This window comes from Capricornis sumatraensis, chromosome 2 (assembly GCF_032405125.1).
Source record: "Capricornis sumatraensis isolate serow.1 chromosome 2, serow.2, whole genome shotgun sequence".
In the NCBI taxonomy this organism is placed as follows: Eukaryota; Metazoa; Chordata; class Mammalia; order Artiodactyla; family Bovidae; genus Capricornis; species Capricornis sumatraensis.
In genome coordinates, this window is record NC_091070.1 from 216,127,599 (window position 1) to 216,146,256 (window position 18,658).

Consider the following 18,658-nt stretch of genomic DNA (forward strand, 5'->3'; position numbering starts at 1 on the left):
AGGGTCTCGTGTGTGTAGATGGGCTGGGTGTGTGTGCACCTGAGTGGAAAGCGTTGTGGGGTGGGGGAGTCATCTAAGATCCAACCGTTCCCCCTTGTTCTCACTTCAGCATTCAGAACTGAATATCTACTGCTTATGGAAAATGTTTTACATAAAGTTATCCCAAATATTTTACATAAAATACTTTACAAATATTTTATGTAAAATATCCCAAATATCCTGAATATTCATTGGAAGGACTGTTGCTGAAGCTGAAGCTCCAATACTTTGGCCACCTGATGCAAGGAGCCAACTCACTGGAAAAAGACCCTGACGCTGGGAAAGATGGAGGGCAGGAAGAGAAGGGGATGACAGAGGATGAGATGGTTGGATGGCATCACTGACTCAATGGACATGAGTTTGAGCAAGCTCCAAGAGTTGGTGATGGACAGGGAAGCCTGGCGTGCTGCAGTCCACGGGGTCACAAAGAGTCGGATACAACTGAGCAATTGAACTGAACTGAAAAAAAAGAAAGAAAGTGAAGTCACTCAGTCATGTCCGACTCCTTGCGACCCCATGGACTATAGCCTGCCAGGCTCCTCCATCCATGGGATTTTCCAAGCGAGAGCACTGGAGTGGGTTGCCATTTCCTTCTCCAGGGGATCTTCCCCACCCAGGGATCTCCCACATTGCAGGCAAGACTCTTTACTGTCTGAGAACTGAACTGATCCCAAATATGAATTCTGTAGTTAGGAGAAACACAAGTGAAGAGGTGAACATTTGAGAATTCCCACTTGCACTTCGTTAGGAGCTGTGTTCAGCTTGCAACTTGAAGTGGTCAGGAAAGTGTGGTCCTCAACTGGTGTTAGCAGAGCCAGGAGGAGCAGAGCAAGGCGGTGGGGGCGGCAGTGGGGATCTGAAGCTTTGGGCCGGGGCTAGGGTTGGGCGGTAGGGGACCTGGGACCTGGTGGGCAAACAGAGACCAGAGTCAGGACACCACCGGGCTCCCTGCCCCCATCCTGCCCGTTGCCACACAGGGCAGAACGTGACCGAGACTGCAGGAGACCTGATTCAGCTCAGAGCAGCCGGGTCAAGTCATGGGGAAGCCACAGAGCCTGTCCCGTCTCCTGGAGAGCAGACGTCACCCCAGTAGGGACTGGAATTACTCACACATGTGAAGTGTCCACAGTAGGATGAACCATAGCTTAAGAGTCTCATGGCGTTGAGCAAATTGCAGTGTTCAGTAGTCAGAGCATGTTCTCATCGGCCGGAACCCAGAACAAGGCTCTGGATCCTGGTCTTGCCCGCCCCTTCTCCTTGCCCACACGAGCACAGCTTGAGCAAACAGGCTCCCTCCAGAGACTCTCCCAACGTGGAGTCAGATACAGTTAGAATACTTAGAGATACCGTTTTGTTACTGATTTTTTTCATGTGTTAAAGTTGTATTTGTGGGAGTTCCCTGGAAGTCCAGTGGTTAGCACTCTGCACTTCCATTGTAAGGGGCACAGATTCGATCCCCCATCCAGAACTAAGGTCCGGCCAGCCTCGCAGCACGGCCAAAATAATAATAATATGTTGAATTTGTAAGAATAGTGGCTGTAGTGCCTCATGAGAGAGTGGTGTTAGGCTGTGCTTTTCCCGAGAGCTAGAAAATACTGTGCAATTGCAAATTATCCCTTAGCTCAGCCTGCTTCTCTGCACTTTGTCTCCGTATCATCGTTTTGATCTCTTTCTTCACAACTGAATGGATCTGGTTAAATTCCCGAGTAGCCGAGGTAGCGTAGATTCGCCACTTTGAGTGCCTACCGAATCCCATTCTTGTGCCCATTTTGCATATTAAGCTTGTAAGTCCCGAGCTCTCTTCACAAATAGCGGTATCTTCTCTCTTTTTTTTTTTTTCCATTTTCCACTCACCCTCAAGAAATCAGGGCAGAAATCCATTGAGTTGCCCCAGCTACATAAACACCCGGGCAGACAAGGAAGCCCAGGCATGCTTCGCTGCCCCCCTACCCCCAGGATGTTTTTAGAACTCAGTTACCTGTCGTTCAAAGGTCAGTCTCTGAAAAGGACAGAAGAGACACCTTCACCTGGGAAAAAGTGTCCTGAGATCTAGAATGAGAAAATGAACTTGGGTTTCATGGAAGAAGGAAGGAAACACATACCCTGATTTCTTCCTTTTCTGAGCCAGAGCCAGGAACCAGAGAGAACACTAAGAATAGCCGCTGCTCCCAAGAGCCCTTGGCTGCCGGGAAATGGAGGGTCTGAGCCTGTGGAAGTGGGGTGACTGTGGCCGTCTAATCTGGTTCTAGCCCCCGAGGACCTAGAGGAACCTGGGGTGGGAAACCTTTCGGGAAACCCTAAAAGCACTCCCACCTTGGGACCCTGAGTCTCCTCTGTCCCCCAAAAGTGACAGAACCCCAGTGATGAGCAGGAGACAGCTGGCCGGTCCCAGCCACCCCTGTGCTGTAGGACAGGGGTCCCCAGTGGTCCAGGGACTGTTAGGAGCCACGTTGCACAGCAAGAGATGAGCACCCGGTGAGTGGGGGAAGCTTCACCTGGGTCTCCCCATCGCTGGCATTACCGCCGGAGCTCCGCCCTCTGTCAGATCAGCTGTGGCATCGGAGTCACATCGGGGCACGAGCCCTAACCTTCAAGTCAAGGCAGCATATCCTGAGATTGCCACAGAAGAGGAAAAACAGCGCAGTAGTCGTGATGCACTTGGATCAGCCAGAAACCACCCCCCGCCCCCCCCAATCTGTGGAGAAACTGTCTTCCATGAAACCGACCTCTGCTGCCAGAAAGTGCTGGGGACCGCTGCTTGGGCATCACAGGGAGTATGGGCAGGGACAGCTGGCGAGAGTGTATTTAAGAGAGCGTCATGGATGGCCAGCACCTTCTGCAGGGAGGAGGGGCGGGGAGAAGAGGGGAAGACTCGTCTTCCTGAGGCCTGGGGGCTGGCAGAGGCGAGGAGGTCGCATCCTGCTCAGGAAGGCTGTGGGGACTCGCTTCTTTTAACCTCACCCCCGGGGATCAGAGGCGGCGTGGGGAGAATGGGAATGAGCGATCCCCGAGTGAGAAGCGGGCGGCAGATTCTGCTTCCCGGCCGGGGCCACCGCATCCGTCACTGACCCTCCGTCAGCCACATGGGGCTGGGCTCCTGCTCAAGGAGAAAAGAGAAAAATGTCAGTTATTATGTTCGGGAGCACAATCTTATCTTTCATTTCATTTTATAGCAATTTCCCCAAAGATCCGCCGTAGTATCTGATGGAACCATATTGACAAAATTTTAGCCGTGATAAAGAAAATGCTTTGAACTCCCCGCAAATCCAAGTCAAGATCTCCAAACACTTTCCCCTTTATTGTGTTCTATTGCGTTTTATTTTACTTTTGCCCGGACAAAGCCCAAATTCCAAGGCCGTGCTGAAAGTAGAATGATAAAGCTGGAGTAGTCAGAAGGAAGTCCGTTCTTTTTTTTTTTTTTTTTTTTAAAGAATTTTCTGGTCTGAAGGCTGAATTATTAACAGCCTTTTTGTCAAAAGTAATTTAATATTAGTTTTTAAACACCACCATTAATTTTAGACGTTACACTCCGATTTCTCATTTTTGTGGAAAAGACAAAATAAGAGTCGCTCATTTGGCCGATGTTATTAAACTACTGAAGAAGGCTATGCTTTAAACAGCACTTCAGAAATGAAATGGTTTTTGGTCTGCGGTTTTGAATGGAGATATTATTCATGGTGTCTTCATCCACGGGGTTACTGGGAGAGGCAGCTATCCTAAATATAGTCTTTGACAGATTTTCAGGCAAGTTAAAATTATGTGTCACGTTACAAACTTTATACGTCCCAGACGTGCTTTTCGATTTGAGATTGACATGAAATGGTCATGAGATTCAGTAGGATAGAACACAGAAATTTAGGGCAGGTTTTCCGACGGGCTTTTCAGCCTTCATGAAACCTCTTACTTGCCCGAAGCTTAATAGTCGTAATTATTAGATTTCCTTTTAGCTTTTTCTTTTTGTCATTTTCAGAAATGATGGCAGAATGAGATGAAGGCTGTGCGACCATATGTTACTAATTATGCTGCAAAACAGACGTAACCTGGGACTGCTCCAGAAGAAGCAGGGATATTGTCCCCCTAGTCAAGCTGGTGCATCTGAACTCCCTTTTGTTGTTCAGTTGCTCAGTCGTGTCCGACTCTTCACGACCCCATGGACTGCAGCACACCAAGCCTCCCTGTCCATCACCGACTCCCAGAGCTTGCTCAAACTCATGTCCATTGAGTCGGTGATGCCATCCAACCATCTCATCCTCTGTCATCTCCTTCTGCTTCTGCCTTCAATCTTTCCCAGCATCAGGGTCTTTTCAATTGAGTCAGCTCTTCGCGTCAGGTGGCCAAAGTATTGGAGCTTCAGCATCAGTCCTTCCAGTGAACACTCAGGGTTGATCTCCGCTCGGGTGGACTGGTTTGTGCCCTCTGGTGCAGCCTTTGTTCCTCGTGGGCACAGTCCGTGGTTGTTACTCGTTTTATTCCCACCCAGAGTCAGTGATATGCTTGTGTCCTAAGTGGTCAGAATCTTGGGCTTCAGACACAATGTACCGCGCCAGCCTGCCAGTCTCTGCGTGTGCTGGGCAGTTTTTGCATCATCTGAACGTAGGGCTTGCCAAATGTAGGAAGCTACAAGGCTCCTTCCAAAGAAGAAATCTTAGCTACCAGATTTGGGTAGAGACAAAACAGCCCACTCTGATCTACTCATGTGCCGTCTGGTTTGGGGAAGTTTCTGTTATTCTGCGTGCTAAGTGCCAAGTCACTTCAGTCATGCCCGACTCTGCAACCCTATGGACGGTAGCCCACCAGGCTCCTCTGTCCATGGGATTCTCCAGGCAAGAGTACTGAAATGAATTGCCATGCCCTCCTCCAGGGCATCTTCCCAACCCAGGGATCAAACCTGCGTCTCTTACATCTCCTGCATTGGCAGGAAGTTTCTTAAAGACTAGCGCCACCTGGGAAGCCCTCTGTTATCCTACCTAATGCGTATTAATATTTGTGACTTGGTCAATATTATTAGCCTCATATTCTTATTAATACAGCACCAGACTGATTCCCAAATTCAAAGTGCAGACGACCTGAATGTCTCAAGTTCTTTCTTCAAATGACTGCAGTGCCAGCCCTCACCTACCTCTGCTTAGAGACATGAGTGAGTTGATAGCATCTAGTGTTCAGGCAGAGGAAGTTAGAGGTTAACCCCAGCCTTGGAATCTACATAAAATATGTATGTAGCACAGTCATTAGTCATTAGCAGCAGGTTAGCAAAATTCTGAAACAGCGGGAAAGAGAAATATTCTCTTTTCAGTGGCAGTTACAGAAGTCATCTCACACTTTTCAAAAAAAATTCATAGGACAAATCCTCACAATTAAGTATAGAGTTGATCCATATTTTTATCAAAAATGTTTATTTGTTGAAAGGGTGTACAGGTACGAAACAGGTGCCCACAGCAGCCCGTGATGCAGTTTTAAATAAATGTATTCCGAGCACCTCTTGCCTCCGCAAGTCCAGTATCAAATCACGTTTGAATTGGTCTGTTTGGTTTTGCACTAATTGTATCTGTTGTTTTAAACACATGGGCTTCCTGGGTGGCGCTAGTGGTAAAGGGCCCACCTGCCAGTTTGAGAGACTTGGGCTCAATCCCTGGGTGGGGAAGATCTCCTGGAGGAGGGCATGGCAGCCCACACCAGTCTTCTTGCCTGGAAAATCCCATGGACAGAGGAGCCTGGCAGGCTGCTGTCCTTAGGTTTGCAAAAAAGTCAGACATGACTGAAGCGACTTAGCACACACGCGTGCAATCACATAGCGTCTTTCCGCTGTTTCTGCAGGGCCTGAAACAGTGCTCCTCACAAAGTCGGTCCCGGGTAGTTACTTGCAGGCTGGCATCTTGTGCACGTATGTAGTCAGATCATACTCATCTGAGTGGGGAGGCCTTGTCACCCGTGGTCCCCAGTGATGGCCGGTTGCCCTTCTCCAGCTCCAGGGCTTTCTGTCCAAAACCACTGAGAAGAGATTACCAACGGAGCCCACCCTTTAAACCACCCCCTGTGCCCTTCCTCCTGTGGGCCGAGTGGCTCAAGGCAGGAGGGAGTCCTGCTTACTATCCTCCAATCCCTTGACTGGGGCGATTGTTAGGGCCCAGGTGTGCGGAAAGGAATGGAGTTTCTGAGACGTTCGGGGCCTCCCTTTCAAGCGGCCAGACGTTTGAAGCACCTGATACCATCACTTACTGGCCTGCCACCCACCATCAACAAAGGCTTGGGAACCACAATCAAGCCTCCTGTCCCACGGCTTCAGAGACAGTAGGGAGATGATATAGAACAAGAAGTTTTTCAAGTATCATTTTAAATGTTGAGAAGATATTATTTCTGTGACTTTGCAAATTATCATTTGATTTCATCAAAAAAAAAAAAAAAGCCAACATTGAGTTCAAACATAATGTTACATGTGATGACGCCCAAGGGAAATTAAGATCTTTTTAAAAAGAAGGTACAATTTATCATCTTCATAGGGTAATCATTTATTTTCCAAAGGGCTCAAAACTGAAAGGATATTTAATACAGATTTTTCAGCCGGTATTTAAATAATATTTAAATGCTCTAGGTCATAAATATACAATGATAGAGATGCTGCATTTTTTGTTTCTTCCGGCAGAGACTTTCCTAAAACGTGTAGGGTTTTCTTGTGCTACAGTTTGTGTGTTGGCCATTCTTTTTTTTCTTTTTTTTTTGGAAGACTTTTTACTGAGCACCTATATTTGGTGTTTGGTGCCTCCTGGCTGCTAGGCACACATAAAGAAGTTAAATCTCAGGGGGACGCCACCACGGAAGGGAGACATCCCCCAGAATCAGATCACAGCACTTCGAAGGTGGTGGTAGGGGTGCAGTGTTGTGTGGGAGCTGGGAAGAGGAACAGGGAGGATGTCACGGAAAGGGTCGTCTGGCCCTGGGCTCCCAGCCCCTCTCTAATAGTCATCAGAACTTTGCTTCCTTAAATTTATAATCTTCTTTCAGTTCAGTTCAGTCATTCAGTCATGTCTGATTCTTCGCAACTCCGTGAACTGCAGCACACCAGGCCTCCCTGTCCATTGCCAGCTCCCGGAGTTTACTCAAACTCATGTCCATTGATTTGGTGATGCCATCCAAATAATCTTCTTTGGGGATCAGCTTCCCTGGCTTAGACGGTAAAGCATCTGTCTGCAATGCAGGAGACCCGGGTTCGATCCCTGGGTTGGGAAGATCACCTGGAGAAGGAAATGGCAACCCACTCCAGTACTCTTGCCTGGAAAATTCCATGGACAGAGGAGCCTTGTAGGCTACAGTCCATGGGGTCGCAAAGAGTCAGACACAACTGAGCAACTTCACTTCACTTCTTCTTCACTTCCAATGTATGTTTTTGGTGTTGCAGTTCTGTGTTAAGAGTCTTCGGTTTCCACTTATTGGGGGATGATTTTTTTCTTTAATCGAGGCATAGTTGATGTCCAGTATTACGTTCGATTTAGGTGTATGATGTAGTGACGCACACTTTTTGAAGGTTATATTCCATGTGTAGTTTTATAAACTACTGGCTGTGTCCCCTGCGCTGCACAGAATGTCCTCGTCATTCATTCTGTGCACAGTGGCTTGTGCCTCTTACTCCCCAGCCCTGTCTTGCAGCCTCCCCTCTTCCCTCTCCCCGCTGGTAACCACGAGTTTGTTCTCAGTATCCGTGAGTTGGTTTCTTTTTCTCATTAGATCCGCTAGTTAGTTTTTAGATTCCACATATAAGTGACACCAGTGTTTGCTTTTCTCTGACTTGCTTCACTAAGTACCCTCCAGGTCCCTCCGTGTTGTGGCAGGTGGCACCTTTTCATTCTTTTATCTGGCCGAGTGGTATTCTATTGTGTCTATAGCTGTCTAGCTAGCTAGCTCGGTAGATAAGTGGATATCTCGCATCTTCTTCGCCTATTCAGCTGTTGATGGACACTCAGGTTGCTCCCATATCTTGACAACTGCAAATAATGCTACTGTGAACATTGGGAAGCATGTATCTTTTCAAATTAGTGGGTGTTGTTTTTTTTTTTTTCTTCAAATAAATACCTAGGAATAGAGTTGCTGGCTCATATGGTTGTTCTGTTTTTAGTTTTTTGAGACACCTCCATACTGTTCTCTATAGCGGCTGCACCGATTTACATTCCCACCAACAGTGAACAAGATTCCCTTTTCTCCACATCCCCGCCAACTCTTGGTATTTGTGAATGATTACTGTTTAAAAAACAAAAACAAAAACCTTGCTTGCCCTTTGTGGCCACATTTAACTGGTTTTGAGGATTAGGGCTAAGAGCAGGCCAGGGACCCTCCACGCCCGCCTGGATTGCCTTCCCGCTCAGCATGCTCACCCTCTGTGTTCTGTGTGTGTGTGTCTGTGTCCGGTGTGTTTATTGATACCATCTCCTCACTGGAATGCAAGCTCTCCAGGACAGGAGCTGTGTTTCCTTTGGCTGGCACACCTCTAGACGAGAGTCTGACTGGGGCGAGCGGGTCTGTCTGTCCATCCACTTACCTGGCAGGTGGTCAGCACCGCCCTGAGCACAGAGTCCAGGCACCGGGTGGCACTGTGCCCTCCTCCTGCACTGCCAAGTGGTGTGAGAGGGAGAGTCGAGTCAGGCTGGCCCGTGCTGCCAACCTGCACACCTGGAGGGTGGAGTTGCTGTCGACCGAGGTCGAGAAGGGGCAGGTTTTGGGGTGTGGCTGGCCAGGGCCGGGTACCCAGGGGTGCCGTTTCGCCCATTGTGGTGGAGATACTGAGACCCAAAGGAGATGAAGTACCCAGTCACACAGCCAGGTGGGAGTTGGAGCTGCTTTTCTGACCCCACAGCCGGGCCAGTTTCTTCTCGTGGAACTCATGCTGTGGTTCTCTCCTTGTCCCATCTCCCTTCCTTTTCAGCCACTTGATGTCAGCCGTTCTGAGGACCATGAACTTCTTCATGCAGAATAAGAGCTGAAGTGGGAGTCAGCCAGCAAGTGGTACCTCTCACACTCTGCCGTAGTCGGCGGAAAGTACAGAACTCATTTTCTTGGGCCCTTCCCTTGTAAACTGCCCTCATGCAATAATTAGGAATATTAAGAAAATATATGAGAAGTATTGATTTATGGTACAAAAAAAAAAAATTCGCAGTCCATCTAAGCAGTAGGGAAATAGCTAAGCATGCTTAAGCACAGTCTACTCTTTATTTACCTTTTTGACAGTGTGGTCCTAGAGCAATGGAAGGATCTATCACAACCAAATTACCTCCTGTTTTAGTCTGGGCTTCTGTGTATTAGGTTTTCTTAGAGCTGGGAGCACCATTGCTCTACTTTTTCAAACCACATGATGTCAGTAGATGAAGAGCAGGGATGTGCCGTGAAGCAGCAGGCCTTGTCTTCGTGTATTTCTATGTCTTGCTCAGAATGAACGAACTGAACACATTCAGGACCCTGGACAGAGCCCTCCAGGGATGGGTGGAACTTTAGCCTGCCTTCCCGCCTCCGTCAGGACCGTTTCTTGTGCAGGAGCTGGGAATTTGATTCCAAATGACTTTTCATAGAAACAGCTAAGTTTCTAAAGATGGGAAATTTTTGTTATCAAAGAAGGATCGTGCATCTAATTAACTTCTCTATTTAGCTGAGTTTTCTTCTAGACATCTCAGCCTTTCCCCAGCCTGCTAGGCCTGTGGAGCCTCCCACGTGTAAGAGAATCTCTTTGTCATTTAGCAACCATCAGTGCCCAACTTGAGAAATGGGTTGTGGCTGATTATGTAAAAAGAGATGAGGCTGCCAAGAGGCGGGAGTCTCTTGAAATGATTTCATTTCCACCTAACAGCACCTTTTTGCATTTTTCGGGAGCACACTGGGTTAATTTAGACTTGTGCAGCTTGATTCAGCTAAAAATCAACTAGAGAACAATTTAACATTTGACCCTTAGATATAAAATCTTGGCCTGCGTTCCCCCAGAGTGGGCAATGGTATCAGGACATGTGAGCATCCGGCAGGAGGAAAAACTAGAGGACCTCAGGAAACGCTTACAGAGCCTGCTGTCGTGGGCAGGAAGGGACAGGTGACAAGGCGGTGAAGAGTGCAGGGCAGGAGGTCGGAGGGGAGAGGGGTGTGGCTCAGAGAGGGGGAAGACATGAGGAAGCTTGTGCTGTCCTCCATAGGACGAGGGGGACGTGGGGCGGGTCCCTCAGAGGAGTAGTCATCACAGGGTCCACCCTCTGTCTGAGATGTAGAACCAGGTCCTGGCGCGTGGCTGGAGACCCAGGCAGCCACGTAAGTCCCCACTTTCAATGGTGTGGCCTGAGGCTTGTGACCCGCTTGGCTTAGGTTCCTGAGTGTCTGCGGGCCCCGTGGACCACCTGCTCTGACCCCGAGCCTGCAGACTGTCTAGCCTGCCCCACCACCTTCCTTTGTCTCGCTCATTCCGTGGCTTTGAGCACTGAATACAGCGTTGTTGTTCAGTCACTCGGTCGTATCCAACCCTTTTGTGACCCCACAGACTGTAGCCCGCCGGGCTCCTCTGTCCGTGGGATTTCCCAGGCAAGAATACTGGAGCAGGTTGCCATTTCCTTTGCCAGGGGATCTTCCTGACCCAGGGATTGAACCCATGCCTACACTGCCAGGCAGGTTCTTTACCACTGAGCCACCACGAAGCCAATTTAATACAATGACCCCACCCACCCACCCGCCGCTGCCTTTTTTTTTTCCTTTTGCTTGAAAATAGCTTTATTGAGATTAACACTCAGAGCACATATAATTCACCCGTTTATCACTGACACTGCAGTACTTTTAGTATATTCATGGGTAGGGGCAACCGTCGCACAGGCCTAGAACATTTTCATTGCCTCAGAACGAAACCCCGTACCCTAATTAGCGATCAGAATTTCTGGGGGATTTTGAAGGCTGTTCTGGAAACATATGTCAGTAAGGAAGGGCTTCCAGTAAATGAAGACCCACCCGACCCGTCTGGCTTCCTCGCCCGAGACCTCGGGGCGGAACGGAAGTCAGCCCGGGTAGGACACCCTTCTGCCCGTCTTCTGCCTTCTCGCCGGCCCCTCCTATTGTCTTCCTTTCCTCCCACTTCTGTGAGTCCGTCGGACGCTGTGTTGCCGCTTCCTTTTCCCCAGCACCTGTCATCTTCCCGGGCCCCCCACCGTGTCCCCGCTGCCCCTTCTTCTGACACCGTGTACCCTCTGTGTGCGCGCCGCCAGCCGCAAAGGGAGCCGGACAATGTGCCGGGCTCTGAAACATCTTCAGAGATGGGGATTCAAGTAAACCTCCTCCTGTTGAAAGCTCCTGTCAAAAGGACTGTGAGAAGGGGCGAGGTTTTGAACTTCACTTCACACTCAACCTTTTAACAGAGGCCCGGGATGTTGTGATTTCCTTGGATGGCAGAGGTGGCCTGGTTCTTTATTTACCGGCCCACACGTCTCTCTGAGCTCCAGGGAGAGCAGAGCCCTTCGTGAAGGTCCAAATTGGCTTTATGCCGTCGGCTTTTGTCTTGAAGGAAATGGGTTTTAATGGACCGGCTCCTGTGATGGCTTCATCTTGAGTGTTTGAAAGGTTTCAGCTCTCCAGTGATCTCCCCCACCACTACCACCCGTCCCCGACAAATAGCCATGTCTTTGATCATTTTTGAATTCTCGTAATACCAAAACACGAAGGTTTTTTTAGTTCTATGTGGTTCCTAATCCTGTCAAATGAGCAAGGTAGGGTCTATTTGAGAGTGAGAAAGAACAGCTAATATGCATTCATGGTCCTTTCCCTTTTTAATTTTCTAATAGGCGTCCGGGCTTCTGTTCTATAGTTTTATTCGGTCGTGGCCTTTGGCTGTGCCGGGCCGTCGCTGCTGCATGGGCTTTCCTCTGGTTGCAGCGAGGTTCTGCTCCGTAACTGTACTGCTTGGGCTCACTGCAGCGGCTCCTCTCGTGGAACTCGCGCTTCAGTGGCTGCAGCCAGTGGGCTCAGCCGTTGTGTCCCCCGGGCTCTGGAGCCCTGCTGCTGTGACTCCCTTCAGCTCAGCGCGTGCAGTCTTTCCGGAGCAGGGATTGAACCCGTGTCTCCTTGCACTGGCAGGCAGATTCTTTACGGCAGAGCCACCGCAGATTCTTTACGCCCTCCAGGCTTGTGAGCATGCTTTTTAAAGCATTCCCCGTTGTTCCATCACTCGGTCATGTCCGACTCTTCGCAACCCTGTGGCCTGTAGCCTGCCAGGCTGCTCCATCCGCTGGATTTTTCCAGGCAAGAATAAATACCATAGCGGGTAGCCATTTCCTTCTCCGGGGGATCTTCCCCCTAGGGATGGAACCCGCGTCTCCTATATTGGCAGATGGAGTCTTTATCGCTAAGCCACTGAGGAAGCCCGCTTTCTTCAACACATAGGAAATTAACAGTCAGCCTGCCCTCAGAACCATCAGCAGCGCCCCCCAGACAGCGTGCATGGGGCGGGGCAGGGGAGTCCTGCAGGGAATTCTTGGTGTCCCCTCTGCAGGTCAAACCCAGTAAGGAGGAGTGGTGGGAGGCGTCCCTCCAGAGCCCCTGGCTCCCTGAAATAGACTCTGGGCAATGAGGAGCACACGTCCACTGGAGGAGCACGGGCCGTAGTAACACCGGTTTTGTTGCAGTGCTAACAGTCATCGGGACGCTCAGCTCCCACGCAGCACGGTGCAGAAGGACTCCCCCCGCCCGGCACACGCACCGGGAGACCCCTTGGGAGAAGCAGGGCCTTGGGAGTCGGGGGCACGGAGCCCGGTCTATTTGAATAGCAGCCGGGGATGTCAAAAACCCATCCTCACACCTGGCACCGACAGCCATCACCGAGGCACGCTCCCCGCAACAGTTCATCGAAAATGGCCCAGCTAATGATCGGCTGGGCAGATAATCGGAGGAGAGTTAATTGTAAGGTTCGATATGGCATCTTGTCAGCAGAGATAAGTTGTCACGTTTTCCACTTGAGCTGAAACTAAATGATTGTAAAATAAGTTATGAGTGTCCTTGGGCCTGTCTGCCGGAATGATGGCTAAGAATACATTCCTGGCCCATCAGTCTCAAGCAGGCTGCTTGATATTTATGCGGACGGAATGTTATTTTATTCCCCCTCTAGTCATGCTTGTCAGCTCTCCGAGTGAAAAGTGAAGCTGCTTCTTTGACTCATACTTCACGTACTGAAGCTCAAGAGCCTGCAGATTGTTATCATTATTGCTCATATTATGTATTTTTTGGGGTGTGGGTTGAACATTGATGCCCGATTGGGAAGAACTAATGGCCAGCATTGAGTGCACGGGATGGCAGAGGACCGGCCCATCCCGGCTCTGCGCTGTGTCTCGGGAACTCCAGGTCCCTCCATCAAAGCGGGGTGAGAGGGGGCGTAATGAGGCGCTCCCCTTTCTAATTTGCTGTGGCTTTCTTTTCTTCCCGTCTCCCCTCTTCTGCCCTCTGCCTTGCCCCCTCTCGCATTTAAGGGCATCGACGGAGCCATCTGTCCGGTGTCCACTAATTGACACAAAACAAGATGCGTTATTTGTTCTCAGGAGGAGCGGACTGTGTTCTGCGGGTGCATTTTCAGGGTCTGGGGCTGGGCCGTCAGAGGCTTTTCAGGTTGAGGGATACTTTGTCAGACAAGAGGAGTCATCGGAGATGGAAAAGCGCAGCACAGAAGCCCAGTGTGTTTTGATGGGTCGTATTTTAAACCAGGGGACTGTTTAAACACCTCCTCTTGAAAGGGAGTTCTCAGGATCTAGGAGCCGGGCATTCAGATACCAGCACCCGGACATGGAACCCAGGTCACTAGAAACCAGAGCATCCTTGATGTGGCACCCAGCCTGGAGAATGGTCAGGGCTGCCGGGGACCCTCTCTGCTCCAGGCCTCCCTGACCATGACCTGGCCTGCCCCTGCTCGGCCTCTGTCACAGCTCGCCACCCCAACCCCATCCTCGGAGCCACAGACGCCGGCCCCTCACGTAGTGGGTGCTCCTGCTGCTGCAGTCAGCCCGCCGGGCCCTGACACACAGTTCCTGGCAGGACCCTTCATTCCTGGGGGGCTGCCTGGCTTTGCCCAGCTGTCCACCATGGAGCTGTGCCTGCCCCCCATGGACCCCAGCCTGGAGCACCTGGTTTTCCCAGGGACTTCTGTGCCCGACTCCCGCTTAGCCCACCCCCTGTGGACGCCTGGCCACATCATGATTATCTGTCCTTCCTCCAGCGAGAGACTTGGGATCACATGTGCAGGGCTTGGGCCAGCATTGAGCACTGACCGGGCAGGGAGAAGAGATGAGGCTCCAGGGTTGCCTGCAGTCTCTAGACTTTGGCAATGGCGCTCGTGGCTGGGCCTTGGTCCTGTGAGCAGCAAGCCAGACGGTAGATGGGAAATGCTTCTCGGTTTCCGAGCAACGAGTACACATCACTTCCTTTATTCTTGCCCCTCCTTGTCTGAGACGGGATTGCTGGGGCTCACAAACAGCTGGTCCTGCTTTCTGGTTTCGTCATTGTGATCATTGTTTCTATTGCTAGCTGACAGCCCTGAGTTATTCTGAAAGCTCACCTCCCGCCTCCCTCCCTTCCTGCGGGGCCCAGATCAGGACCCATGTTTTTCCGTTCTGCCCTTCACTGTCCCCACGCCAAACCCGCTCCTGGCCCCTTCCCTGGCTCCGTGGTTCCTTTGTCTCTGTCACTCACGCTCTGGGTCCTGGTGGCTCCTCCTGGAGCCACATTTGTGTTCCTCAAGGGAGGCCACGGAGCCCCCTTGCCTCGGTGACTGTGGATGTATGGATGGCTCCCCACCTTACTTCTCTCTGCGTGTAGGTGGCACTTCTGTTTACATAGGATTCAAAGTGAGTGAAGACGCTCAGTGGTGTCTGACTCTTTGCGACCCTAGGGACTGTAGCCCACCAGTCTCTTCCATCCATGGAATTTTCTAGGCAAGAGTACTGGAGTGGGTTGCCATTTCCTTCTCCAGGGAATCTTCGTGTTTCTGCCATAGATCTGATTCACCCTCTTCAAACTCCTATTTCCCAGGAGATATAGTCTTCCCTGGAGGTATCAAGCAAGAGGCCAGACAGGCATCCTCTCAGTCATTAGAAGTCACTCCATGGGGACAGGGGTTTTCACTCTCTAGTCCAGACATGTATGGATGTTGGACCATAAAGAAGGTTGAGTGCCAAAGAATTGATGCTTTCGAACTTGGTGCCAAGGGACAGAGGGAAGTAATAAAACACCTGTCCTGCTGCAGCAGAGGGCAGCGGTCTTAGCCTGCACCCCCCATCCGCCTCCATGACTAGAGGGTGGGGATGCTCACTGGGACCAGTCTCCCCATGGCCTGTCACCCAGCCTGGCACACAGTGGGTTCTTAACACTTCAGAGTCAGAGAGGATACGGTCAGAGCATGAAGATTTTTGAAACCTGGGCGGAAAATATTTGAAATGACAAATATATTCATCGTAAGGCTTGAGCACTGACTAACATGTAAAAGGATTGCTTTAGGATCAGCTAGTGACCCTGGGGTCCCTGGACGCCTCAGCAGTATCAGGCAGCTTCCAAACTGTCTGAAATTGTGCACATGTATTAACTACACTGGGGGCTTCCCGGGTGGCTCAGTGGTAAAGAATCCACCTGCCAATTCAAGAGATGAGGCCTCAATCCCTGGGTGGAGGAGGAAATGGCAACCCACTCCAGTGTTCTTGCCTGGGAAATCCCACGGACACAGGAGCCTGGTGGGCTTCAGGCCATGAGGTTGCAAAGAGTGGGACACGACTTAGCGACTAAATGTTAACTAGACTAACCTTTTTTTTCCCCTTTGATATCTATGTACAGTCTTACGTACAGTGGGGTATTTTATTTACAGTGGGATCTAGTATTTTCAAAACGTACGTGTATTAGAAGTGCTATTTTTAAAAGATTTGTATTTAGAAGACTGGGACCACTGAAAAGGTGAAAAGCTAGCGAGAGAGGAGCCCTCCTGCAGTTAGCCATACTCCCTGGACCTGGAGGGGAGCACGTTCTATAGGGCAGGAGCCAGACCCAGGGTGAGTGTGCCTTTGGTGGAGAGCAGGCAGCAAGTTGGAGAGAAAATGAAGAAATGACCATGTGGATAGAGTCAACCTAGAGTTCCAGTCTCCTGGAGGCAGGTCCTCCTGCAGGAAGGAGCTGTGGGTTGACTCTTACACCCCTCCCAGGACAGGCTCCCAGCGGCCTTGGCTCCGCAGGGGATGGGAAGAAGGTTGACCCTCCTGACCGTGCAGGGATGGGAAAGGCGCTGCTGGTCTTAGGACGTCAGGAAGTTGCTTCCTAGGGCATTCCTGGAGCTGGCTGTAGAGCTTAAAAGATACTAAGCTTTTTTTTTTTTTTTAATATTTCTTAATACATGCTAAAATGTTCCAGGGGTTCAGAAAATAAAAGTATTTTAAATTCAGATTTCCAGTATCTCTTTATAAATATGTTGCTTATTTATTTTTGGCTGTGCTGCGTCTTCGTTGCTGCAGAGGCTTTTCTCTAGTTGTGGCGAGCGGGGACTCGGCTCTGGTCGCCAGGTGTGGGCTCCTCACTGCAGTGGCTTCAGTTGTTGTGAAGCACAAGCTCTCGGCCCACGGGCTTCAGCAGCTGTGGCTCTGGGCTCTGGAGCACAGGCTCATCGGGTACAGCCCACGGGCTTCAGCAGCTGTGGCTCTGGGCTCTGGAGCACAGGCTCATCGGGTACAGCCCACGGGCTTCAGCAGCTGTGGCCCCGGGCTCTGGAGCACAGGCTCATCGGTTACGGCCCACAGGCTTCGTTGTCCCGCGGCAGGTAGGGTCTCCCCAGATCAGGAATAGAGCCCGTCTCTCCTGCCTTGGCAAGAGGATTCTTTACCACTGAGGCACCAGGGAGACCCTCAAGTATCTTTGTATTCAAAATCAAGTCATCCTTCTGTTCAAAACCCTGCAGCAGCTCCCCAGAGTAAACGCCGGGTCCTAGGCAGTGTCTGAGCCCCTTCCTCTCTGCTGACACCCTGTCTGAGTCTCCCGTCCTCACCGGCCCTGGCCACTCTCCCCTCTGTGGTTCTGGGACACCACCAGCATGCACACCTGGTCTTAGGGCCAGGTTCTGGTGATTTCCTCCTCCCTGAGGTATGCATGTGAATTCTCATGTCTTCTCCATCTTTAATCATTGGCCCACAGGTTGCCTTCTCATCAAGACCCTCTCTGTACCCCCCACCCCCTCACCACCTCTATAATGTCCACTCTCCATGGGCTCCTTTCCCCTTTCACCACCTTGTAACGAAGTCTAGGCTGTGACCCCACGGCTGTCCCAATGCCACTCAGACAGGGACCTTTGTTATTCTCAGCAGTGCATCCCAGACATCTAGCAAAGTGACTCAAAAGAACAGTAAGTCCTCAAAAGAACATTCGTTGGATGAATGAATATTTATTTATTCATTGCACAGAAGGTTCTGTCTTTTGAGTTAACAAAGATGCTGTGTCATGAAACGATGAATTCTTAGGAGCTTGGAGGTATCTGGATGGTGTTCCTTCATCCCTTTTCTCAGTGAACTTGTTTATTCTGCTGAATTGCATGTTCATTTCAGGTTTTTTAAGGGAGTTGTGTTCTTCTCTCTGATAAAATAAAGTTAGTCATCGTTAGTTGAGAGCTTCACTTCCAGTACACTGGTTTTAACATTTTGTTAAGTAGGGTCAGTGAATCTAAAATTGCCAGGTCTACCGTGGACTTCTAAGCACTGTTGCTGGACATTGGTGAGACAGGGAGGTGGTGTGCAGCATCTCACAAGTAATCACCTGGCGTTTGGTCCTACAGAGTCTTGAGGGAAGGAGACAGAGAATCAGACATACCTGTATCTTGCGTGTGAGCGCACACACGGCTCAACCCCATTTACCGTGACATTCTGCTGCGTATTCCTGAGCATGTCTTTCGTTCCTAATAGATCAAATTATTTGTGAGAAGAGAAAAATAAACAAGTAACCCCCCCCAACTTTCCTTTTCCAGAACTCCAAACATGCAAAATAGAGAACTTTATAAATCAGATAAAGACAAATGTGATATGATATCACTCATATGTGGAATCTTTAAAAAAAAAAAGGGGGCGGTTCAACCAAACTTATCTACAAGATAGAAATGGAATCTCAGATGTAGAAAACAAACTTAGGGCAACCCGGGGGGAAGGAGAACGGGTTGGGGCTGACATAGACACGTGGCTGTATATAAAATAGTAACTAAGAACCCACTGTGTCGCACAGGAAACTCTCCTCAACAGACTGTAATGACCTATATGAGAAAAGAATCTTAAAAAAGAGTGGGCATATGGATATGCGTCACTGATGCACTTTCCTGTACACCTGGAACTAAAGCAATGTTTCAAATCAACTCTACTCCAATAAAAAAAAAATTTAAAGTAATAAAGTTGGAGAAGCACTGGTCTTAAAAAAAAAAAAAAAAAAAGGAGGACTTTCAGTTCTCCTGAGCAAAAAGAAGATGCCGAAAGGGGCTCCTGGTTTGGAATGGCAGGTGGCGTGTTCAGGCACGGGGCGCCCTGACCTCTGAGCCCCTGGTTCGGAGACTGTTTCCAGGGCTTGGTAACTGGAAGAACGTTGCTGTGGTCCTTGGCAAGAGTCTGGTTTCTCCGTGCTGACCTCT

General features: G+C 49.9%; 1 protein-coding gene across 2 annotated transcripts in view; it reads left to right on the forward strand.

Annotated features, from left to right (window-relative positions):
• The window catches only part of AGAP1 (ArfGAP with GTPase domain, ankyrin repeat and PH domain 1), a 566,367-nt gene that overhangs the window by 426,741 nt on the left and 120,968 nt on the right, over positions 1-18,658 (forward strand). The gene's annotated exons all lie outside the window — the stretch shown is intronic.